The sequence below is a fragment of the Amblyraja radiata genome, chromosome 17 (genome assembly GCF_010909765.2).
Source record: "Amblyraja radiata isolate CabotCenter1 chromosome 17, sAmbRad1.1.pri, whole genome shotgun sequence".
NCBI classification, from domain to species: Eukaryota; Metazoa; Chordata; class Chondrichthyes; order Rajiformes; family Rajidae; genus Amblyraja; species Amblyraja radiata.
In genome coordinates, this window is record NC_045972.1 from 18,351,621 (window position 1) to 18,374,660 (window position 23,040).

General features: G+C 43.3%; 1 long non-coding RNA gene across 1 annotated transcript; it reads left to right on the forward strand.

Annotated features, from left to right (window-relative positions):
• The first annotated feature begins 304 nt into the window (after positions 1 to 304).
• LOC116982549 lies at positions 305 to 16,467 on the forward strand. Its single transcript, XR_004414489.1, has 3 exons — positions 305 to 700; positions 6,864 to 6,868; positions 16,454 to 16,467. It is a non-coding gene; the product is annotated as an uncharacterized LOC116982549 (long non-coding RNA).
• The last annotated feature ends 6,573 nt before the right edge of the window (positions 16,468 to 23,040 follow it).

Here is a 23,040-nt window from a genome sequence, read left to right on the forward strand (position 1 = left end):
CAGGTAGTGGAAGCAGGTAGGGAGACTGAAAAAAACCTCCGGGAACCGCACGGAAACCTTAGGTGGGGCGCAAAGTCTCCAGAGGTTTCCGTTCAGGTTTCCTAAGTTGGACAGGGGCATTACTGCCTTACAGTACCAGAGACCCGGGTTTGATCCTGACGATGGGTGCTCTCTGTGCGGAGTTTGTATGTTCTACCCCGGACTGTGTGGGTTTTCCCTAGGTCCTCCAGTTTCCTCCAACACTCCAAAGACGTACAGGTTTGTAGGTTCATTGGTGTTGGTAAAAATTGTAAATTGACCCTAATGTGCAGGAGAGTGCTAGTGTACAGGGATCGCTAGTTGACGCAGACTTGGTGGGCCGAATGGCCAGTTTCCACGCTGTATCTCTAAACTAAACCAAACAACGTTATGTATTTCACAAAGTTATCATTCTCTCCTCATACACTTGCCTTTTTTAACACGCGCTTCAGACAGGTAAGCTCTGTAGAACAAACATTTACTGCCATCAATCAATTGGCACCAATATCATCAGTGTCCACCTCATCACATATCATTCTCCTGTCTCTCCACCTCTACTTCTTCTGTGCAAGTAAACTCAAAATCTATTTGTTTTCTACGTTTTCTAAAGAAAGTGGCAATGAAAGATCAATGAAACGTTAACTTGTCCCTCTCTGGCTAGCTACTACTTGATGTGTCAAATGTGTGATGTGTTTTTATTTCTAAACAATGTTGTTTCAAAGACTGAAAATTGCTTGGAGTGATGTAAAAGGAAACTTAATGTTATGTCTTTCATCATGTGGAGTCATCCTAAAAAGGTCTTCTGCTCTAAGTTTGGTTCAACTATAAGTTAAGCTGGTCAACTATATATATTTGGACACAAAAAGTTGGAGTAACTCTGCTGGATAGGCAGCATCTCTGGAGAGAAGGAATGGGTGACGTTTCGGGTTGAGTCCCTTCTTCAGACCCGACCCAAAATGTCACCCATTCCTTCTCTTCAGAGATGCTGCCTGACCCGCTGACTTACTGTGTCTATCTTTGGTTAAAACCAGCATCTGCAATTCCTTCCTATATATTTTTGGAGAAACTATTAATACTGAGTGACTTCAGATCTTTATAAAGATTAAATGTGAATGAAGATTCAAAAAACACAAGACACAAGAAAATAGGAGCAGGAGTAGATCACTCAGTCCCTCAAGCCTGCCCCACCATTCTATATGGGGGCACAAGGAACAGCAGATGCTGGAATCTTGAATAAAACCCAAAGTTCTGGTCAGGCAGTATCTATGGAGGGAATAGAACGGACTGGCGACGTCTGAATAAGGGTCCCAACCCGAAACGTTGCCTGTCTGGTCGCTCCAGAGATGCTGTCTGGCTCGCCGAGTTACTCCAGCACTTCATGTTTTACACATCTTGGTTAGTCTATGTTAGCTTCAACTCCTCGTCTATGCCAGTTCCCTATAACGTTATGTTGGTTTATTTTGACTTGAGCTAACAGATGCACAGCCAGTCACACTAAGAGAAAAAATATCTTATCCTTTCAGTTTTTTTTTTCTGGCATTACCAAAATACTTTCAGGCTAAGCTAAATATTTTGTAAACAGTTTGCTGTGCTGTAGCTTACAAATGATTTACTGGTGTGAGGCAGAGAAATGTACTCTCTTCGGATTCCATGGCTCTGACTTCAGTACATTTTGAGGTCAGTATTTGCACGTTTACAGTTTGGAGACACCATGCCCAATGCAGTCTGAAAATAACCAATGCAGCAGAGCAATTGAAACTTTATATGAACTCACATCACAAGAGGGAACAGAGACTTCAAGATCACACATATTATGAGCATCAAGCATTGGGTTCCATAAATACACTAATGCACACTTCACTGGACAAATGTTTTCAGTTGGAACAACCTAACAACTGTGTTGGAAAATAACCCCACTGATGATTTTCCTCAAAACAAAACATGCAAATGGCCACACAATGCTAAGTTGGTTCAGCTGCAGCCATCTCTTCTTATGTGTTTTCAATGATACAAATGTAAAAGGCAGTTGCTGAGGATCATCTTCTCAAGTTACCTGGCCAAGTTTGATGTACGCCAGAATTATGAAAAGCTGCTTTAATTCAAAGTTGAAAGTTTCATGTTAAGATAAATAGAATAGCATAACTTAATGTCCTCTTCAGGGCATCGCATGACATTTTACTTTTGATAAATATCTTGATGTACAATTACTGTGGAAATGTGCCAACCAATTTGTGCACAGCAAATTTCGACAGACATATCAACGATGACATTGTCAGTATTTTAGTGATTGGATAAATACTATTGTGTGAATGGATAAATACAAGAGCACAGATGATCAACTCCTGCTCATGTTCCCCATGAAATTGGGTTATGGGAACTTTTAAAACCACTTGGAAAGACAGATTTGGGTAAAAATATCACATGATAGGCAGCATTTCATCCAATGCGCAATTCCACCAGTACTGCATCCTGGTTACCTATTTGTCGATCATGGATTTCCCACAGTTTTAATACTTTTTATTTTCCCTTTGTTTGTTAATATTGCTATTATTGCTCCTTTCTCGACTTCTCTTCTCAAGATCTACTGTATGCCATGCATCTTTTTTCTGCTTGTCCATGGAACCTTTGTGTACAGCATACTTGCACAGCAGTATTATAAGACCAATCCTCTGATTATTCCGCCACCCCAGTGGTATCACTTGTCTTCATTAAGCCTTGTACTTAGTGGAGTTACACTACTGTCAGAGATAATATCTTTTTAATGGTGGCTGTTTTCACAAATGTATGGAAGTGATTGATTGTCACTACTTTAAAAAAAAATTAGAGAGTTTTCCTCAGTACTTTGGCCAAATTCCCCAAGCCTTGATTCTTTAGAAAGAATATTTATTTTAGGCCCACTGAGTCTGGGCCAACCAGTGCACACCACAAACACTAACGCTCATCCAACACACAAGGGAGAATTTGCAATTTTACCGAAGCCCATTAATCTACAAGTCTCCACATCTTTGAATTGTGGGAGGAAACCAGAGCACCCAGAGAAAACCCACGTGGTCACATGGTTAACGTACAAATTCCACACAGACAGCACCTGTAGTCAGGATCGAACGCGAGTCTCTGGTGCTGTAAGGCAGTAACTCTACCACTGTGCCACTGTGCCGCCACTTGCCCTAGCATACCTGTCTTAATCATTTCACTATATTCATTAAGTTTATTCTCCAAATATAAAACGACATTATTGCTGTTACATCAGCAAAGTCCCTTATTCACCAGCATCCAGATTCCATGGCCACTCCACTCAATAGGCACTAAACATGATGTTTTAGCAGAAGCCACAGATATGCCCAAGTACCACAAATTCTGAGTCAGCTCTCTTCAGTTAATTAATTCTGGCTCCTTGCATAATCACCTAACAAGTCACAGCCTACTTGCTTACCAATTTATTTTATTTATTTACCACTGCAAATGCAAATCCAATAGTAAAACTAAATTAAATAACGTACTGCTTAATATGAACCCCCCCCCTTTACTCACTAAAGCCCACAAACTCCGTAGACAATGCACTGCGTGGGCGTTGGATGCTGGTCTGCAACACCCTGTGGCTTAGCTTTTCGAATGACTTAAGACCATGAAAGATTTCTCTGTGAGACAAATACTACTTTTAGTAAAAGGTTCAGTTTTGGTTTTAGAGTCATCTTCAGTTCATTGAATCATTGGGTGGCATAGTAATGCGGCTGGTAGAGATGCTGCCTCGTGCCACCAGAGACCATGGGTTCAATCCTGACCTCGGGTGCTGTCTGTGTGGAGTTTGCACATTCTTCTGCATTAATCTCCTCTGCTTGCTCCGGTTTCCTCACACATCCCAAAGACGTGCGGGTTGGTCGGTGAATTGGCCTCTGTAAGTTTGGCCGAGTGTGTGATGTATGGATGCACGTGGGATAACATCGAACTGGAATGAATGGGTGATTAATAGTCCACATGGACTCAGTGGGCTAAAGAGCCTATGTCCATGTTGTATCTTTCAATCAATCATAATTTCACCTTTGTGATTTTTAAAAAGAGTTTGGGAAAACATTGAACCGTTACGTCCCTCAAGAAAATGTACTCAATTTCAGGCTTAATTTGTGCCAGGTTGCTGCCTGCACTCAAAACAGAAAATTAACCAGGTTGAACAGGTATATATATATCACCCATAATAACAGTTTTTAAACTGATTGACAACTCACTCCAATTCATTTTAAATGAGATTTGCATTGAGCATAAATTTCAGATCTATCCCACAGACTTAATGGGCTAAAGTTGTCTGAGTGCTGGTTCGTTGCTATTTTGCCCAAAGCATGAACCCATACACCAAACGTCACAATTCTGTGAAGGGGAATATTCAAATACACATTATGGACAGAGATAACAAATAGTTTTAAGTCAAGTTGAGTTAATTTTCATAAGCACATGTACAATAAGGTCCAAGTACTATGGAAACCTCCAACCCCAAGCTTGCTACCTCAGTTTACAGATAAAAATAGTTTTATCTTTATTGATTTCATTATATAAGTATACATAAAATAGAAGCTATAATAATGGATCATTCAACAGCTCAGAAGATAGACACAAAATGCTGGAGTAACTCAGCAGGACAAGCAGATCTCTGGATCGAAGGAATGGGTGATGTTTGGGTCGCGACCCTTCATTCTTATTTCTGCTCTGCCACCAATATGATGTTTCAAATCAAGTCAAGTTGAGTTTAATGTCATATGCACACATACAGCTATGGTGAGGCACTTCAATTGTGCCTCAGTGTCACTCTCATCCACGTATGCCTTGATTCTCTTAATATCTCTGCCTGATGAAAGTGCTCCTCAGCCCCATCCTGTCCGTCCAACCACATATTTTGAGACTGACCAAATATCATTCTGGGCACTGTAGCCAGGGAAAACATAAACTTCCCACCTACCCTTTCAAAAACCTATATAAACGTACCTTTATGACATCACCTCTCATTCCTTTGAAATCCAGTGGCGGCGCTGTGTTACAGCTGCGGCTCGCCTGCAGTCTGTCTGTTTTTACTTTTTTTGTTTGTTTTTTTTTGTCTAGTTTAGTAATTTTTTTGGTTATTAGGTGGTGTTATGTGTGTGGGGGGAGGGTGAAACAGAGCTTTCTGTCTCTCCCTTCGGGGGAATGCAACTTTTTGTCGTATCCCCCTTCTCTTCCCCCGTCTGCGCTGAGGCACGACTCGGCGCTCCGGTGAGGGCGGACGGCGCGGGGCTGAGACACTCTCGTGTGAGCGGCACGGCTATCGGCTGGAAGGCGCTCCGGTGAGGGCGGACCGGCTCCCGGCTGGAAGGCGCTCCCGTGTGAGCAGCCCGGTGCGGGGCTGAGACGCTGCCGTGCGGGCGGACCGGCTCCCGGCTGGAAGGTGCTCTCGTGGGGGCAGCCCGGTGCGGGGCTGAGACACTGCCTTGTGGGCGGCCCGGTGCGGGGCGGAGACGGTGCTACGGCGGCTGAGGCGGCGTTCTGGCGGCGGCGACCTGGATCCGGGGCTCGGCCGCGGGCCAATGGAGGACAATGTCGGGAGCTCGCAGGTCACAGGCTGGTGCCTGTTTTCCGGAGCACCCGTTGCAACAGCTGCGTCCGCTGGACTGGAGGGCGGCAGCTTCGACCACCCCCCAGGCCGCGGAGCTTGAACCGCGGGACTGACTTACCATCGCCCGGTGGGGTATCGCCTCGGCGCAGAGGGAGAAGAGGAAGGAAGAGACAGTAACTCTAAGACTTTTGCCTCCATCACAGTGAGGAGGTGTTTGGTGAACTCACTGTGGTGGATGTTAATTTGTGTTTATTGTGTTCTGTTATTATTACATGTATGGCTGCAGGCAACAGCATTTCGTTCAGACCGAAAGGTCTGAATGACAAATAAAGGATTCAATTCAATTCAAAAAATCAAAAGAATAATGTCTCAATTGCTTAATTTCTCCTCACTTACAATAAATCTGATATTGCAAGAATCAATCTGGCGAACCTTTGCTGAACTCTCTCAATTGCAAATATATTCTTCCGCAAGATTGAAGAACAACCTTGTATGTGATACTCCAAATCTGGTTTGGCTGGGCTACTGTATGTTATCGGATGCCGATGTCCCCACACTTGTAATCAAATCCTCTAACAATAAAGGCCAACACAATGTTTCCTTTCTTAATTTTTTTGCTGAACATGTATATTAATTTCCAGTGATTCCTGTACTAGGATATCCATGACCTTTTATCAACTTGGATATGTAGGGAATGGAGCGATGTGGATCACTTACAGACAGAGAAGATTAGTTTTACTTTGTTTCGTGTTCAGTAAAGACATTGTGGGCTGAAGGGTCTGTCCCTGTGTGTACTGTTTTATGTTCTATGTTCTTTAACCAATATAGTTGAATGTACATGAGACTCAGAAAAGTGTTCGTATCTACATGAGGTGCCGCCTCAAGAGGGCAACATCTATTATCAACGATTCCCACAATCTGGGGTCTGAGGACGCAACCCTGAGGGGTTCCTGTGTTCAGGGTGAGGGGATAGGATGTATATCTCCCCATCTTGACCACCTAGGGCCTGGCGTTGAGAAAGTCCAGGACCCAGGCACACTGGGGAGTGTTCAGCCCCAGTTCCAGCAGCTTCTCAGCAAGTCTGGTGGGGATTATGGTGTTGAAAGCTGAACTGAAATCAATGAACAGCATCCTCGCATAGCCCCCCTTCTGGCTATCAAGGTGAGAGAGAGTGGTGTGCAGAACCTGGGAGACCGCATCATCCGTGGATCTGTTCGGACGGTATGCGAACTGCAGCAGGTCCATGGTGCGAGGGAGGAAGGCGTAGATGTGGTTCTTGATCAGCCTCTCGAAGCATTTCATGACTACCGAGGTGAGGGCCACTGGTCGGTGCACACATTCTCGGTGTCCGAGCACGACGTGAGGAGGGTAGTCATTCAAGCAGGCTGGAGAGGCATTCTTTGGCACTGGTACAATGGTGGATCCATTGAAGCAGGAAGGGACCACGGACTTGGCCAGGGAGGTTGAATATTGTGGTGAGCACTGGAGCAAGCTGATTAGCACAAGACTTTAGTCCTCGCCCAAATATACCATCTGGGCCTACAGCTTACCTCATGTTTACACACGTCAGAGCCCTCCTCACGTCATGCTCAGACACAGAGAATGTGTGCACATCCCCAGCGGTGGACCTCCCTCCAGCCTCGCTAGCCAGCGCGCTGGCGGTGCTGTTAGCTTGCGAACAAGGGGTGATGTTGCTCATCTCGAATCGTGCGTAAAAAGAGTTCAGGCCATCAGCTAAGGAGGTGCCGGCACTCCCAGTTGAAGGGGGGTTGTTCTGGTAGTTAGTTATAGTCCGTTGCCCCTGCCAAAGGCATCTGGTATCCCGCTGCTCCATCTGCAATGCACTCCCTGTACACACATGACTGTGTGACCAGGTTCAGCACCAACTCCATCATCAAGTTTGCTGATGACACTGTGGTGGTGGGCCTGATCTCCGATAACGATGAGAAAGCCTAGCTGGAGATGGTGGCTGACCTGGCACTCTGGTGTCAGGACAACAGCCTCCTCTTGAATGTCACTAAAACTAAGGAGCTGATTGTTGACTTTAGAAGGGCTCTACAACCGAGGACATACATGCCCCTGGAGATAAATGGGACTACTGTGGATAGAGGGATAGACATGGACAACACACACTGCCACACTGGTGAGGAAGGCAAGGCAGCGCCTTTACCACCTCATGCAGCTGAGGAAATTCAGAGTCTCTCTGAGGATTCTTCAGTCCTACTCGGGGGCTGTAGAAAGCATCTTGTCCGGTAACATCACAATCTGGTTTGGGAACAGCTCTGCCCAGGACAGGAAGGCTCTGCAGAGAGTAGTGTATTCAGCCGAATACACAATGGGAACTACACTCACCTATACACCAGGAGGTGCAGATCCAGTGCCAGCAAATTCATGAAGGACCCCTACCACCCCAGCAATGGACTGTTCCAGCTGCTATGGTCAGGCAAGCGCCTCTGCTGTCACGTTGCGAAAACAGAGAGGATGAGACAGAGTTTCTTCCCTCAGGCCATCAGGACTGTAAACTCTGATCTCACCAGGGACTAATTTACTGTTGTGTCTTTTTATTTTGTTTTCTAAAATGTAAATACTGGTTCTGTTCTGTTCTGTTCTGTTCTGTTGTATTTGCACAATCCGCAGGCATTGCCACTTTCATTTCACTGCACATCTTGTATGTGTATGTGACAAATAATGTTGACTTCACTTGACTTGATCTGTATTCTCACTGCCAGCATTGAGCAGGAGGCAGAGAGAAGCCAGAGGTCCCACACCAGCAGGTTCAGGAGCAGCTATTTTCCTACAGTTATGATCTGGACTACACAACCCTAATCCCACTTCAGCAATGGAACGCTACAGTTCCCCTCTTGCATTACCACAGACTTGTTTTCTATTTGTCTATCTATGTTTACACTGGTGGCTTGATTTTGGCACCATCTTTTTCTTTTAACTGTCTTGTACAATTTGAGTGCAAATTATATATAATTTAAGTATAAATTAATTTTCCGAGTGTTGTCTGTATGTACATGTCCATGTCTGTGATGTTGCTGCAAGCAAATTTTCATTGTACTGTAACTCAACATTCAACAATAAATTCAACTGGACTTAACTTGACTTGAAGTATGGTTTATTCAACAACTGTTCACATACAGGCTATGAAACTCTACGAAGCTTTGTTGCAGCCAGAGAGCATTTTGCTCCTCTGTTCGACATGCAGAGTGGAGGATTAGACCTGCTTAGATTTCACACTGCTCTGTTGTGGATTCTCTTCACTGAGAGTCACAGAGTTATACAGCTCAGATTCAGGCCCTTCAGTCTACCAAGTCCCCACCCATCATCAACCACTCACTTAATCCCATTTTTTAATCAATCCATATTCTGATCAACTTCTGCACTCCCCTATTACTAGGGTCAACTTGCAATGGCCGATCTACCACCCTGCACGTCTTTGGGATGTGGGAGGAAACTGGAGGACCCGGAGAAAGCCCACGCCGTCACAAGGGGAATGTGCAAACTCCACATAGACAGCACCCAAAGTCAGGATTGAAGGCAGGTTGCTGGAATTATGATGCAGCAGTTTTGCTAGCTGTCTCCTCTGTCATCCTGGCCACTTATCAGGTCAGGTCTGGTGCAGATGCTACACCCTTTGATTTTAATGGGGCATTACAGGGCACAGATTTAGGAAGCAAGGGGCAAGATCATTTATTTTTTCTCCTTAATATTATTTTACTTTAATTATTTTTGGATGTTTATATTGTTAACCTTTCTCATTTAAAAAATAAGTTTTAATTTACCTGGGACCCAAAATATAGCACAGAAACAGCCCCGTCAGCCCACAATGTTTGTGCCCCACATGGCACATAATCTGATGTAATCTGCCTGCACATGATCCATATCCTTCCATACACTGCATATTGAGTGCAACTAAAAGCATCTTAGACACCACCATTGTGAGTGCCTCAAAAACCGCCCCTGATAGTATGTTCCAGGCACCCACTACCTTTTGTGTAAATAACTTGTCCTGCACATCTCCTTTAGACTTTGCCCCTCTCATCTTAAAGCTATGCCCTCCAGTCTTTGATACTTCCACCCAGGGAAAATGTTTCTGCCTCTGTACTCTATCCACGCCTCTCATCACTTTATATATTTCTATCAGGTCTCCCTTCAGCCTCTGGTACTCCAGAAAAAACAATCAAAGTCTTTAGACTTTAGACTTTAGAGATACAGTGTGGAAATAGGTCCTACAGCCCACCGAGTCTGGGCCGACCAGTGATCACCTTGTACACTAGCACGATCTTTTAATACAATCATCCCACAGCAGTTGGTGGAGAAGCTGAAGCTGTTAAAGGTGGATACTGGCACTTGCAACTGGGTCCTTAACTTTTTATCACAACGGCAGCTGTCAGGGTGGGCAGTCGGACATCAAGAACCATCGCTGTGAGCACTGGCTCACCCCAAGGCTGTGTCCTAAGCCCCCTGCTGTTTAGTCTGCTTACACATGACTGTACACCTAGACTCAGCAACAACTATATCAACAAGTTCGCTGATGACACAACAGTGGTGGGTCTCATCAGCGACAATAATGAGTCGGCGTACAGGATGGAGGTGGAGCTGCTCACAGAATGGTGCAGATCCCACAACCTCACTCTCAATGTGGAAAAAACTAAGGAGATGGTGATCGACTTCAGGAGGGCTGGAAAACAACATCACACTCCGCTGCATATTGATGGAGCTGCTGTGTAGAGGGTCAGCAGTGTGAAGTTCCTAGGACTCCACCTGGCGGATGACCTGACCTCTACGACCAACACCACAGCAGTGATCAAAAGAGCTCAGCAGCGGCTCCACCCCCTCCGGAGACTAAGGAAAGCAGGTCTCCCTCCTGCTCATCTAAGGACCTTCTACAGGGGTACCATCGAAAGCATAATGACCTACGGCATCACTTCCTGGTTTGGGAGCTGCAAGGCTTACGAACAATATCAACTCAACAGGATAGTGAAGACAGCCAGCAGGATCATTGGTGCCCCACTCCCTTTCCTGTTGGAGATCTACAAGAAGCGGAGCATCAGTAGAGCCATCTCCATCATCAAGGACCCCTACCACCCATCACACCACATCTTCTCCATTCTGCCATCTGGGAAGAGGTACAGGAGCATCAGCTGCAAAACCAGCAGGATGCTCCACAGCTTCTTCCCACAGGCAATAAGACTGATTAACGGACTATGTCCCCTCCCCAAATATCGTTCACCAACACATTCAACCTCGTCCATACTTTGACAGCTAGGCACCTGTCAAAGTAAAGCCACTGTCGGTCGGAATATCTGTTTTTATTCTATTGTACATTTTAGGCCTACTTTCTGTTTTTAGACATGGTAATTTTAATTTGTTTTTAAAGCTCTATGTATTTATTCTTTTTTACTAACTACACTGAATGGAAACTGATCGAGCAACGTTTTTTCGTTTCCTCTGTGTATGCAAGTACTCAGTGAAAATTATATTAAAGAAATACTGAATACTGAATCCCACACACTAGGGACAATTTACAATTTATAGAAACCAATTAACCTACAAACCTGTACATCTTTGCAGTGTGTGATTGTAAAACATAGCACCTGGAGATAACCCACGTGGTCACAGGGAGAAAGTACAAACTACGTACCAACAGCACCCGAAGTCAGGATCTAACCCGAGACTCTGGCGCTGTAAGGCAGCAACTCTACCGCTGCACCACCGTGTCTCTCTTTGCAGCTAATACCCCCTAATCCATGCAGCATACTTCTATTTTAGTGGATGTTCGGAGAATACCAGAGACATATAAACACTATTAAAATCACTTCATATTTTTACAATCAACAAAGACTCCACTTACTTCCGCCATCTTTGCTGTTTGTCAGAGGCTGTCAGGAAAGAGGGGTCTTATATGTGCTGCCCAATACCCTGTTGTCTGCAATGCTAGAAGCCTCTGAGATACGCTGTTCGCATCTGGACCAGGCAATTTTAGGGCGGCACGATGGCACTGCGGTAGAGTTGCTGCCTTACAGCGTCAGACACCCGGGATCAATCCTGACTATGCATGCTTGTCTGTACAGAGTTTGTATGTACTTTCTGTGACCTGTGTGGGTTTACTCCAGGAGCTTTGATTTCCTCCCACACTCCAAAGACATACAGGTTTGTAGGTTAATTGGCTTGGCATAATTGTAAATTGTCCCTAGTGTGTGTAGGATAATGCTAGTGTAAGGAGATTGCTGGTCAGCACAGACTCGATGGACTGAAGGGCCCGTTTCACCGTTGTATCTCTAATCTAAACTAATTGCATGTAGGATTACGATCACCGGGTAAGGAGACTATTGGAAAAATACAACCTGCGAACCAGTTGTAAGGTGAGATGGCGTGGTAAAGGAGTGGTCAGTAGCAGAGATACACATCAGTGCTCTGGCTGAGGGAACTCCTGTAATGTGCAGAGAAACTACAGAAACTTTGTTTGGTCAGCATCCGAGCGGAGAAGCTTCAGAGAAGTTTAAATAGGAGTGGTCAGAATTGTGAATGGTTTTGACAGAGAGTGAAGGGAGAAACTGTTTTCACTGGCAGGGAGGTCAGTGAGCTGATTTCAAGGTTATTGCCAAATAGCCAGAGGGAAGATGAGGATTTATTTTTGCAGTACGGATTGTGAGCTGCTGGTGAGGGGGGAAGCCAATTCAATGTTAGCTTTCAAGAAAGGATTTTATGATGCTTGGAGGAGCTAGGCTGTAGTGAGGAGGAGAAGTATGGATCTCATGGATAACTGATGAGGCACAATGGGTTGAATAGTCTTCTCTTGTGATGTATGATTCATGATTCTGTTCTATGCATAAGGAAAGCACTAAGTCTAGAGTTTAAATTACCTGGGAAAATATTTTTTTGTTCGAACATATCGGGCGGCAAAGTGGTGGAGTGGTGGAGTTGCTGCCATAAAGCGGCAGAGATCTATCCCGACTAGGATCTCCGGGTGCTGTCTATACGGAGTTTGTACGTTCTCCCTGTGACCGTGTGGGTTTTCTCCGAGTGCTCCAGTTTCCTCCAAAGACGTACAGGTTTGTAGGTCTATTGGCTTCAGTAAAAATTGTAAATGGCCCATAGTGTGTCGGATAGTGCTAGTGTACGGGGTGATCGCTAGTCGGCACGGACTCAGTGGGTTGAAGGGCCTGATCCACGCCTTATTTTTAAAGTAGAATGTTGAAAGTCTGAACATCGCTCAAAGAACAGTATAGCACAGGAACAGGCCCTTCAGCCCATTATTTTCCGAATACGATACCAATATAAATTAATCTCCTCTGCCTGTACATGATCCATATCCCTCCGTCCTCATGCCCATCCCATTGGTATATTGAAGCAATGTGGCACATTCCCCAGAATACGTTGTGGTGGCCTGTCCGTAATGGCAATGGTGGGTTATGCAGTCTCAATTCTGGTGTGTTCTGACATGGCTCACGAGGCAGAGAAGAGGGCTGCACAAAAACCTGTGTGTGAATGTTTAAGGTGGGAAAGCTGTTGCCCTGTAACAACCCCACCCTCTCGTCCGCAGAAGTCAGAGTCCAGTGGTATGAAAAATCATCACGACTGGAGACTTCTTGGCTGCAGTGGATGGTCATGTCGTCTTTAGTGCTCCGACTAGCATTCACATTCCCCAGTGCATTGTTGCATCGCCTTTCCAGACATTGGTTCATAAAGATCTCTTCCACCTGGCCCGCCAAAGCAGACTTTCCATGAAGGATGAGCATGTCCCACTGGATTACATGTAACCAGTTGCAAGGCCACGCCTTGGCCTGACAGAATGCACAGGTAGAGAAACTCCATGCTCTCATGCATACTGTGTATTGATTTACTGGATTCAAGTGGATCTTGAGTTTGCACCATTGCCGCCTGGATCTGTGTCCTATTTCTCATAGAGTCATAGAATTATACAGAATGGACACAAGCCATTCAGTCCACCATGTCCAGTGGAATTAATCAATTTTAACCCCATCTTCCAGCATTTGGTCCATAGCCTTCCCAGCCAAGGTGATTTAAGTGCTCCTCTTGATACTTATTAAATTCTGATCGCAATTCGCAATGACCGGGGTGGCCTGGGTTAGCTCCTGATATTCCTGCAATAAATATGTTTGCAATGCGTTTGTGGCGAGAACCTAGAAATGAGAATCATTAAATGACATTTAGTTACAGCAATACTTCTATCGTGTATATTATAGAGCTATGGGCTGGTTAATTACAGTGCCTTTTCCTGAGCTTTATGTCAGTTTAACATGCACACAGTGGTGTACACATTGCAACTGAGCAGCTACTACTGTATTATGCATTCGATGCATGCAATTGCACATGGATTTCTACCTTTTTCCTCCAGTTCAAACTACAAAGTATAATGGGAGGGCAGGTTTGCCACAATGATATGATTGATAAGCAGGAAGGACATACAGACTGCTGTCTCAGAAATATATCTGAATACCTTCATTTATTCATTCACCCACTTTCTTTTCAGATGGGTTGTGGAGTAGCACTGGAATTAGCCACTAATTTTGTAGTTGCAATTTAAACATCGGTGTGATTTCTTGAAGCTCTCGTTGACAGAGAAGGGAAGATAGACACAAAATGTTGGAGTAACTCATCAGGTCAGGCAGCACCTCTGGAGAAAAGGAATAGGAAAGGTTTCGGGTCGAGACCTTTCTTCAGACTGAGAGTCAGAGGAGAGGAAACTGGAGGCATGTAGAGGCAAAAATAACAAAAGAATGAAAGGTATCAAAAGAACAAATCAAGGCCTGCAAGGATAATCAAGGAAAGGTGGAGCCCACAATGGTCCATTGTTGGCCATGGAAGAGGTGATACCGAGGGGGTACGAACAGTGAAACTAAGCAGGACAACAGTGAAACTAGTAGTATGACTAGGGTGGGGGAGGGCCAGAGAATGCAAGGGTTACTTAAAATGAGATAAATCATTATTCATACCGTTGGGTTGTAAGCTGCCTAAGTGAAACATGAGGTGCTGCTCCTCAGTTTGCATCTGGCCTCACTCTGACAGTGGAGGAGGCCCAGGATAGAACGGTCAGTGTGGGATTGAGAAGGGGAGTTAAAGTGTTCGGCAACTGACAGATCGCGTAGGCCAAGGCATATGATCAGTAGCATCTAGGACACCACGATGCACCACCAATAATCATCAAACACGTTAAGATATGCTTGCAAGCAAATACATCTGTTTAACATACGCTTACAAATCAAATATAAATTACTATGCATGTCTCTAAACCCTGATATAAAAGGTGGAATTTTAAGGCCCAGGAGTGCAGCAGTTTAGGAACAGCTAGAGTGTTAAATTCAGGGAAATGTCCAATACATCAGGAATCCACCAATTTCCACTGAATCTTTCATTGTTTGAACTTTTCACCCACATTTCCCTTCAATGATGCAACAGTCTTTGGCTCAAATGTGCAACAACTTCATAAGCCATCTATACTTATGGGTGGATTTTAAGTTCAGGATGAATAAGGGGAGATGGTTGAATAGTACATGGGAGACCAATAAATCAATTTGAAATCAATCCTTTCAACCAAGTCACCAGGATATGTTATTATTTCTTTGTTTTCCCTCCAAATAACACAAATAGGGTTGATGATCGCCCATGCAATGCAATTTCGAGTCCAGGTTTTAAAAGATCACTCCAGCTGTGCAATTTTAAGGGTTGTAATTTCAGAGATAAAGTGAATGAAATGGAAGAATGGAGTTAAGACTGTCCAACTATGCATCTTTGTCCAGTGATACCTTTCTAGATATTCACAGAAATCTGTGAGAATTTGGGGAACAATACGCTTATTGCGATGGGAGAATAAGATAGAGGGGGCACCAGGAAGGTAAAAGTAGTGAGAGAGATTAATAGCCTCCATCAAAACGATAGCAGGCAGCCTTGGAAGCCTAACCTACTTAGTCAAACCGCACGTCAAAAACCTTGGTGTGATATTTGACTCCGCATTAATGTTTGACAAGCAAGTCAACTCTGTGGTAAAAGCTAGTTTCTTCCAGGTTTGTACCATAGCTAAAATCAAACCGTTCCTCCAATTCAACGACCTTGAAAAAAATCATCCACGCATTCATCTCCTCCTGCCTTAACTACTGCAACTCCCTATACACTGACTTCAGCCAATCATCCCTGTCCCGCCTGCAATTGGTTCAAAATGCCGCAGCGAGACATCTGACGTGTACTCGTAAAAGGGACCACATCACCCCCATTCTGGTCTCTCTCCAATGGCTCCCAGTACGGTACAGAATCAACTTCAAGTTCCTCTTATTCATATACAAAGCCCTTAACGGGCTTGCCCCCCCCCCCCCCCCCCCCCCCCCTCATATAAAAAATCTTCTAACCCACCATCCTACCTCCAGGTCCCTCAGGTTGGCCGACTTGGTGCTACTGACTATCCCACGGTCTAGGTCTAAGCTCAGGGGTGGCCGCGCGTTTGCGGTTGCAGCAACTAGACTGTGGAACAGCATCCCTCTCCTCATCAGAACTGCCCCTCCATCGACTCCTTTAAGTCGAGGCTCAAAGCCTATTTCTACTCCCTAGCATTTTTGATCCCCTCTGTGGGGGCGCTGTAAACAGTTTATGTATGTATTGTTAGGTCTGTGTACCATTGTATGTGGCACATTAGTACCTGCACTGATGTACAGCACTTTGGTCAACATGAGTTGTTTTTAAATGTGCTATACAAATAAAATTGATTGATTGATTGAATGATTGAGATGTATGAAGTGTGGTGTCATGTATTTGTTGGAGGCGGAAGATCGGTCAGAACCATGCTGTACTTACCTTTTTCCTGATCCGCACATAATTTCTACCCTGTGTAGGAAGGAACTGCAGATGCTGGTTCTGAAGAAGGGTCTCAATCATAATTTCAACCTCCCTTTATTAACTTGATAACCCTCCTCAAGTGTATCAACGTTCACCTTACCTTACACCCATCTTTCTCTGTCCATTGCATCTTCATTAACTCAACATACAATGTGCTGGAGGAACTCAACATGCCAGGCAGCATCTGTGGAGCGAAATGGACGGACAAGGCAAATGGCAGGGAGCAATGGACTTGAATCCCAAGAAATGTCTGAACTTCAATGATCTTAAGGTTCTTGCCATTGATTTCTTCTTACATTTCACATCCCAAATTGTAACGTAGATTAAGTACCATCTGCCATATCTCTGCCCATGTTCCAGCTGATCTATATCCTGCTATTTCATTTCACAACCTGGTTCACTGTCCACAATCCACTATTTTTTGTGTTTGCCTGCAAAATTACTAATCTGCCCACCCACGTTTTCATCCAACTCATTTGTATATATCATAAACACCAGAGAGCCAGCACTGATCCCCGCAGAATCCCACTGGTCACAGACCTCCAGCCAGAATAACACCCTTCCACCACTCCGTTTTATCTTCAATGGCCAAGCCAAATTTGAATGCAATCTACCAAGGCACCATGTGCCTTGATCCTTTGGATCACCCCACCAGAAGGGAACTTGTCAAATGCTTTACAAATGAAGTTGGTTAATATAGAACACGTATTCTAATCTCCCTTTTGATATTTTACTCACAGTAAAATGTGAGTTTATTATTTTAGTTTTTGTGTTCTTTTTACTAATCTGGCCTTCCTTACATTTAAAAGAATTTGGTAAATAGAAGCCAGATATTTTTCTGTTTTTTATCTGAATGCAATAGAGTTTTATTGCTCCATTTTTTTGCACAGGGGAAGGTCATTTGTGGTATCGATCTGAGCATGTTATAAATATTATGAAATCATGCAACAGCAACTTCATCTCATAGACTCATACAGCTTGGTTATTCTATATTTTCCCTTGGAATTCCAGTTGCCCTGACGACATCTGTTTCTGTGGTTTTCTATGATTCAACTGACTATTTCTCAGTTTGTATAAGGTCATTTGGTATCTAATCTTTCTGAAGAACTAGCTGAAAGTGATGAATGAGGCCAGACACGTTAGTAAAATTACTAATTATTACAATCACATGAACTTACCTTGCACGTACACCCTTCCTTCTCTGTCCATTGGATCTCCATTGACCCCAAACAGCATTGTGCTGAAGTAATATTCTTAATATTTTGTTGTGAGTTTGGCCGAACTCTTTCAATTGGTCTCTTAAGGAAAAATATATTGAGATAGGTCTTAAGAAGGGTTAGATCCCAAATGTTGGCATTGTTGGATGTTGCTTTAAAAAGTTTGATTTGCCTTACAAACTGTTCTTCTGAGTTATTAAAGATAGAGTGGAAAAGATGGAAATAACTGGATTTCAATTTTTCGACAAAAATCCTTCTTCTGTAATTGCTACTAGGATTAATTTCTCAGAATGATGTGTGGAGTGTGATAACTTCCCGGAAATATCTTGTCAATGACTAATGTGGTCATGGATTTATACTGTAAGGTAAGTATGTATGCACACAATACGCTCTAACAGGGATACAATACTAAGAAACTGGGAGAAGCATTGAAAGCTGTACAGACATGTATATGACACTCCCAAAGGCCCTTCCACTCATTGTGAAGTTCTAGCCCTGGTTTGACTTCCCAAAATGCAACACCTCACACTTATCTGCATTAAACTCCATTAATCATTCCTCAGCCCACTTGCCCAACTGATCAAGATCCTGCTGGATTTTTTGATAACCATCTTCGCTATCCATGATGGCGCCTACTTTAGTGCCATCTGCAAATTTACTAAACATGCCTTCTGTATTCTCATCCAAATTGCTGCTATAAGCCACATATAGCAGTGGGCCCACCACCGATCCCTGAGGCATGCCACTAATCACAAGCCTCCAGTCCAAAAAACAACCTTCCACCATTATGCTCTGCTTCGTTCCATGAAGATAATTCTCTTACCAGTCGGCTAGATTTCCCTGGAACCCAAGCAATCCAATCTTCCAGAGCAGCCTATCCACCATGCAGAATCTTATCAAATGCCTTGCTGAAGTCCATATAGATAACATCTTTGACCTCATCAATTTGTTAGTTACCTAATCAAAAAACTCAATCAATTTCATAAGACATGATCTCCCAATACAAAGCCAAGCTGACTATCTCTAAACAGCCCCTTATCCAAATGCACATATATCTTATCCCTTAGAATACTGTCCAGTAACCTGTCTACCACAGATGTTAGGCTCTGTGGTATATAGTTCCTATATTTGGCTTAAAGTTCCCTGGCTTTTTTTCAGCCCTTCTTATATAGAGGTACACCATTAGCCACCCACCAGTCTTCTTGCACCTCACCCGTGTCTAATGATGACGATTCATATATCACAGCCAGGGTGCCCGCAATTTCTTCTCCAAGTTCCCACAGTGTCCTCGGATATACCTTACTAGAACCAGGAGATTTATCTTCCTTCATACACCTTAGGATGTTCAGCGCCACCTTGAACATAAAACAGACAGCCCTCAAGACATTCCCATTCATTTTCCAAGCTTCCCAGTCTTTGTCTTTCTCCATGTAAAAACCACGGAGAAATACTCAATGAGGACCTTGCCCATCTCCAGCGTCTTCACAGAAATGGCGGCATTGGTTTCTGAGGGGCCCTATTCTCTCTCTAAATACCTTCTTTCCCTTAATGTACACTACTTCTTTTTGAATTTCCTTAATATTATCTGCCAGAGCTATCCCTTTATTGTCTGCTGATTTCCTTCTTAAGTGGAGCACCAAGGCAAAGTCCTTGTATGTGAATACTTGGCCAATAAACTTACTTACTTACTTACTTACTTCCTTACTTACTTACTTAAGTATGGTCCTCAGTTGCCAAAGATCCTCCAGGGATACACTTTACCCCAGCTGCCTCTTACGCCTTCTTTTTCCTGAAAAGAGCCTCAATTTCTCTCATCATCCAACCTTATTTATCCTACCTATCTTTCCCTTCACTCTAACTGGAACTTGTATGCCCTGGACTCTTGTTATCGCACTTTTGTAAGCATGCCACATTCTGGACATTCCTTTGCCCACAAACAACCTACTCCAATCAAATTGAGCATCAAAATTGGAGTTGCCTCAATTCAGAATTTTAACTCGTGAGCCTGCCCTGTCTTTATCCATAACTATTTAAAAACTGATAGAAGAGTGGTTGCTGGTCCCAATATGCTTGCCCACATACACTTAGATCACTTGCCATTCAAAAATGTCCTAAGTGCAGATCAAGCATTGTCCTCTCCAAAGTTGGGCCCTCTACAGAATGATCAATACTAGCTGAATAACTAAAACACTACAATGACCGAAACACAAAATAACTAAACTAATAATCCAGTGGCCTGTACTAACATTCTTAAGACAGAGTGCAAATCCTAGCACGGCAAATGGCCAATATAAATTCAGATTCATAATTTAAAATTATGTTTTCAAATATAGAACCCTTCAGCAGAGGAAAACTGTCAACCATATTTGGTCAGCAATTACTATGATTGCAAACCCACCAATATAGTCGTTGCTAAAATGGTGAATGCAATGTCAATTAAGGAAAGGTAGAAAACGCCTCCATTGTCAGTGATTCCCATTTCTGACAAAGTAGCAAATAATTAAAAAATCATATCCTTTATCACAGTATTGTTTCGTTTTTTCAGCTTTTAGATACAGCGCAGAAACAGGCACTTCAGCCCTGCACACTTACACTATCCTACACACACTACGGACAATTTACAATTATACCAAGCCAATTAACCTACAAACCTGTATGTATTTGGACTGTGGGAGGAAACCGGAGATCCTGAAGAAAACCCATACAGTTCACGGGGAAAAATGTGTAAACTCCGTAAAGACAAGAGATCCTGGTCAGGATCAAACCCGAATCTTTGGCATTGGAAGGCAGCAACTCTACTGCTGCACTACCGTGCTGTCCTAAGTTATTGGTCAGAACAGAAGAGATAAAACTGTTGAGAAGTGTTTCAAGGGCTGCATAAGTGTGACGTCCTCTGAGTTCCCCGCACAGATCAGACTCCACACCATTGACAGCATCTATATTTCATGCCACCTTGGGAAAGCAGATAACTGAATCAAAGACTTTTCCAAATGCGGTCATTCCTTCTTCTCCCTACTCCCATTGGGCAGAAGATAAAGAAGTTTGAAAGTGTGCACCAGCAGACAGAGCAACAGTTTTTTTCCCTCTCTTATCAGGCTTCTGAATGGTCTTTCCATAAGTTAGGGTACTATCCGATTCACTTCTACCACGTATCGGACATTGGACGTTGCCCCTGGAACTGTTGTGCTACAGTACAGAGAATACTGTATATTCTGCACTCTTTGTCTTTTCCTTTGCACTGCCCATTGCAATTGACTGTGGCTTGATTGTATTGTTGTACAGCTTTATCTGATTTAATTGCATAGCATGCAAAACTTTTCTCTGGTTCTTGGTACACGTGACAATAACAAACCTAAACCTAAACACATTTTTATTTTCAAGAAAGCTTCTCATCTATATTCATAATCTCTCCTTCTTTGCCATTGGTGGCATGGGTGAACTCAGAAGATATTTGAGTATACAGTGGGCTGCATTGCCTCCAATATTTTAATGGTAATTAATGGAATTTAACAATACATAACTTACGACTCATTGTTTGGAAAATGTTTTAAAAAGTCACTTGTTTTTCATGATTAAAAGATTCGCCAAAACAACATATCAATGGTCATATTTTTTTCAAATTCATTGTAAAAACAATAGTACCAACATGTGGCTATTTATTTGTGCGTTTATGCCTGCTCCAGACTATTGCATGCATCCTATTAAAATTTGGGAAGTGCACATAATATTGAAATATTTAAAAAAAATAGTAGTCATGCTTCTTAAAATGTGGATTTGAGGATTTTATAAAAAGCTTCTTTGTAATTTGGAAATGGTTAATAGTCTGTCTCACTCTACATCTCTCCCACACAGTTTTCTGGATCACTTCCCATGCAGTCAGGAGCTGTGGATAGTGACATGGGAGGTGCGGAGTTAGTGTTGGTCTCTCCAGCACGAAATTACCAGAAAACCACTCTAAAATTACCATTTTCCTTCACAAGCACGGCGTCCAGCCCCAATGACTGGGCACATGGTTCTCAACTGTTGACGAAAGGAAATCGTTGTGATTTCTGCTTGTTTCTTACTTCAACTACAAAAAAAGCTCTATTCATGTTGGCTAATTATGGATCAAGGAAAAATATCACTAGCATGATCTGACCCAACACACAAGGAGAAGTTTCAGTGCTGCCCATCTGCAGAACTTTGTCAGAGAATTTAACAATGTAAAAGCAAGCAGTTTTCTACAATCTGTTCTCAGTAAATCAATGCTTAAATTATAGCTATCCTGTTGGTTCAATACCACTTTTTTTTAAATGGAAGTGTAAATGATCATTTTCTGTTTATTCTTGCCCTTTTGCATCACTTTATAATCAATTACAATCAACCTCCAAGCAATGTTGCAATTCCTAACTGTTTGTAAAAATAATGTTGACTATCCGATTACCAATTCAAGCTTAAAGTTTAATGTTACTGATGGTTTGGAGGGACATTCGAAAAGTTTGACAATTCAGTTTTTCCACTGGCTGCAGCCAGCTTGAGACTAACTTCCCTGGGTGGTCTTAGTGCATAGGAGCATTTCTGAACCAAAGTGATGTGGCACAGTTATACTAGACTTACGCTGCTGCCTTGCCTCAGTGAAACACAAAATCTATTTCACACCACGACAAAAACACACAGCAGAACATCTCGCAGAAGCGTTTACAGTCGTTTTGCTCCAATTATTATCACAGGCATTTCACACTGCAAATAAGGTCTTCAAAACAACGATAAAATAAATGGTGGAAAGGGTGCAGAGAAGATTTACGAGGATGTGGCCAGGACTCGAGGACTATAGGCAGAATGCTGGCAGGCTAAGACTTTATTCCTTGGAGGGCTGGAGGATGAGCGGGAACCTTCTGGAGCTTTTCAAAATCATGGGAGGAATTGATCAGGTAAACGCAGTGTTTTGCCCAGAGTAGGGGAATTGAGAACCAGCGAACATAGGTTTAAGGTGAGGAGGGAAAGATCTAATAGGAACCTGAGGGGTAACTTTATTACACAAAGGGTAGTGGGTGTATGGAACGAGCTGCCAGATGAAGCAGTTGAGGCAGGTACAATTGTAATTGTTTGAGAAGCATTTGGATAGGTACATGGATATGATAGATTTGGAGGGATATTGGACGAACATGGGCAGGTGGGACTAGTGTGGATGGGGCATGTTGATCGGCATGGGCTGGTTGGGCTGAAGGGCCTGTTTTCATGCTGTATGACTAACTCTATAACTGTTAATTTGCGGCTCTATTTCACTCACACCTTAAAGTATGATGGTGCAGTGGTTGAGCGACTTGACAAATAATCTTGAGGTGTTGACTCATGATCCAAAATCCCATGCACAACAACAGCTGCAGAATC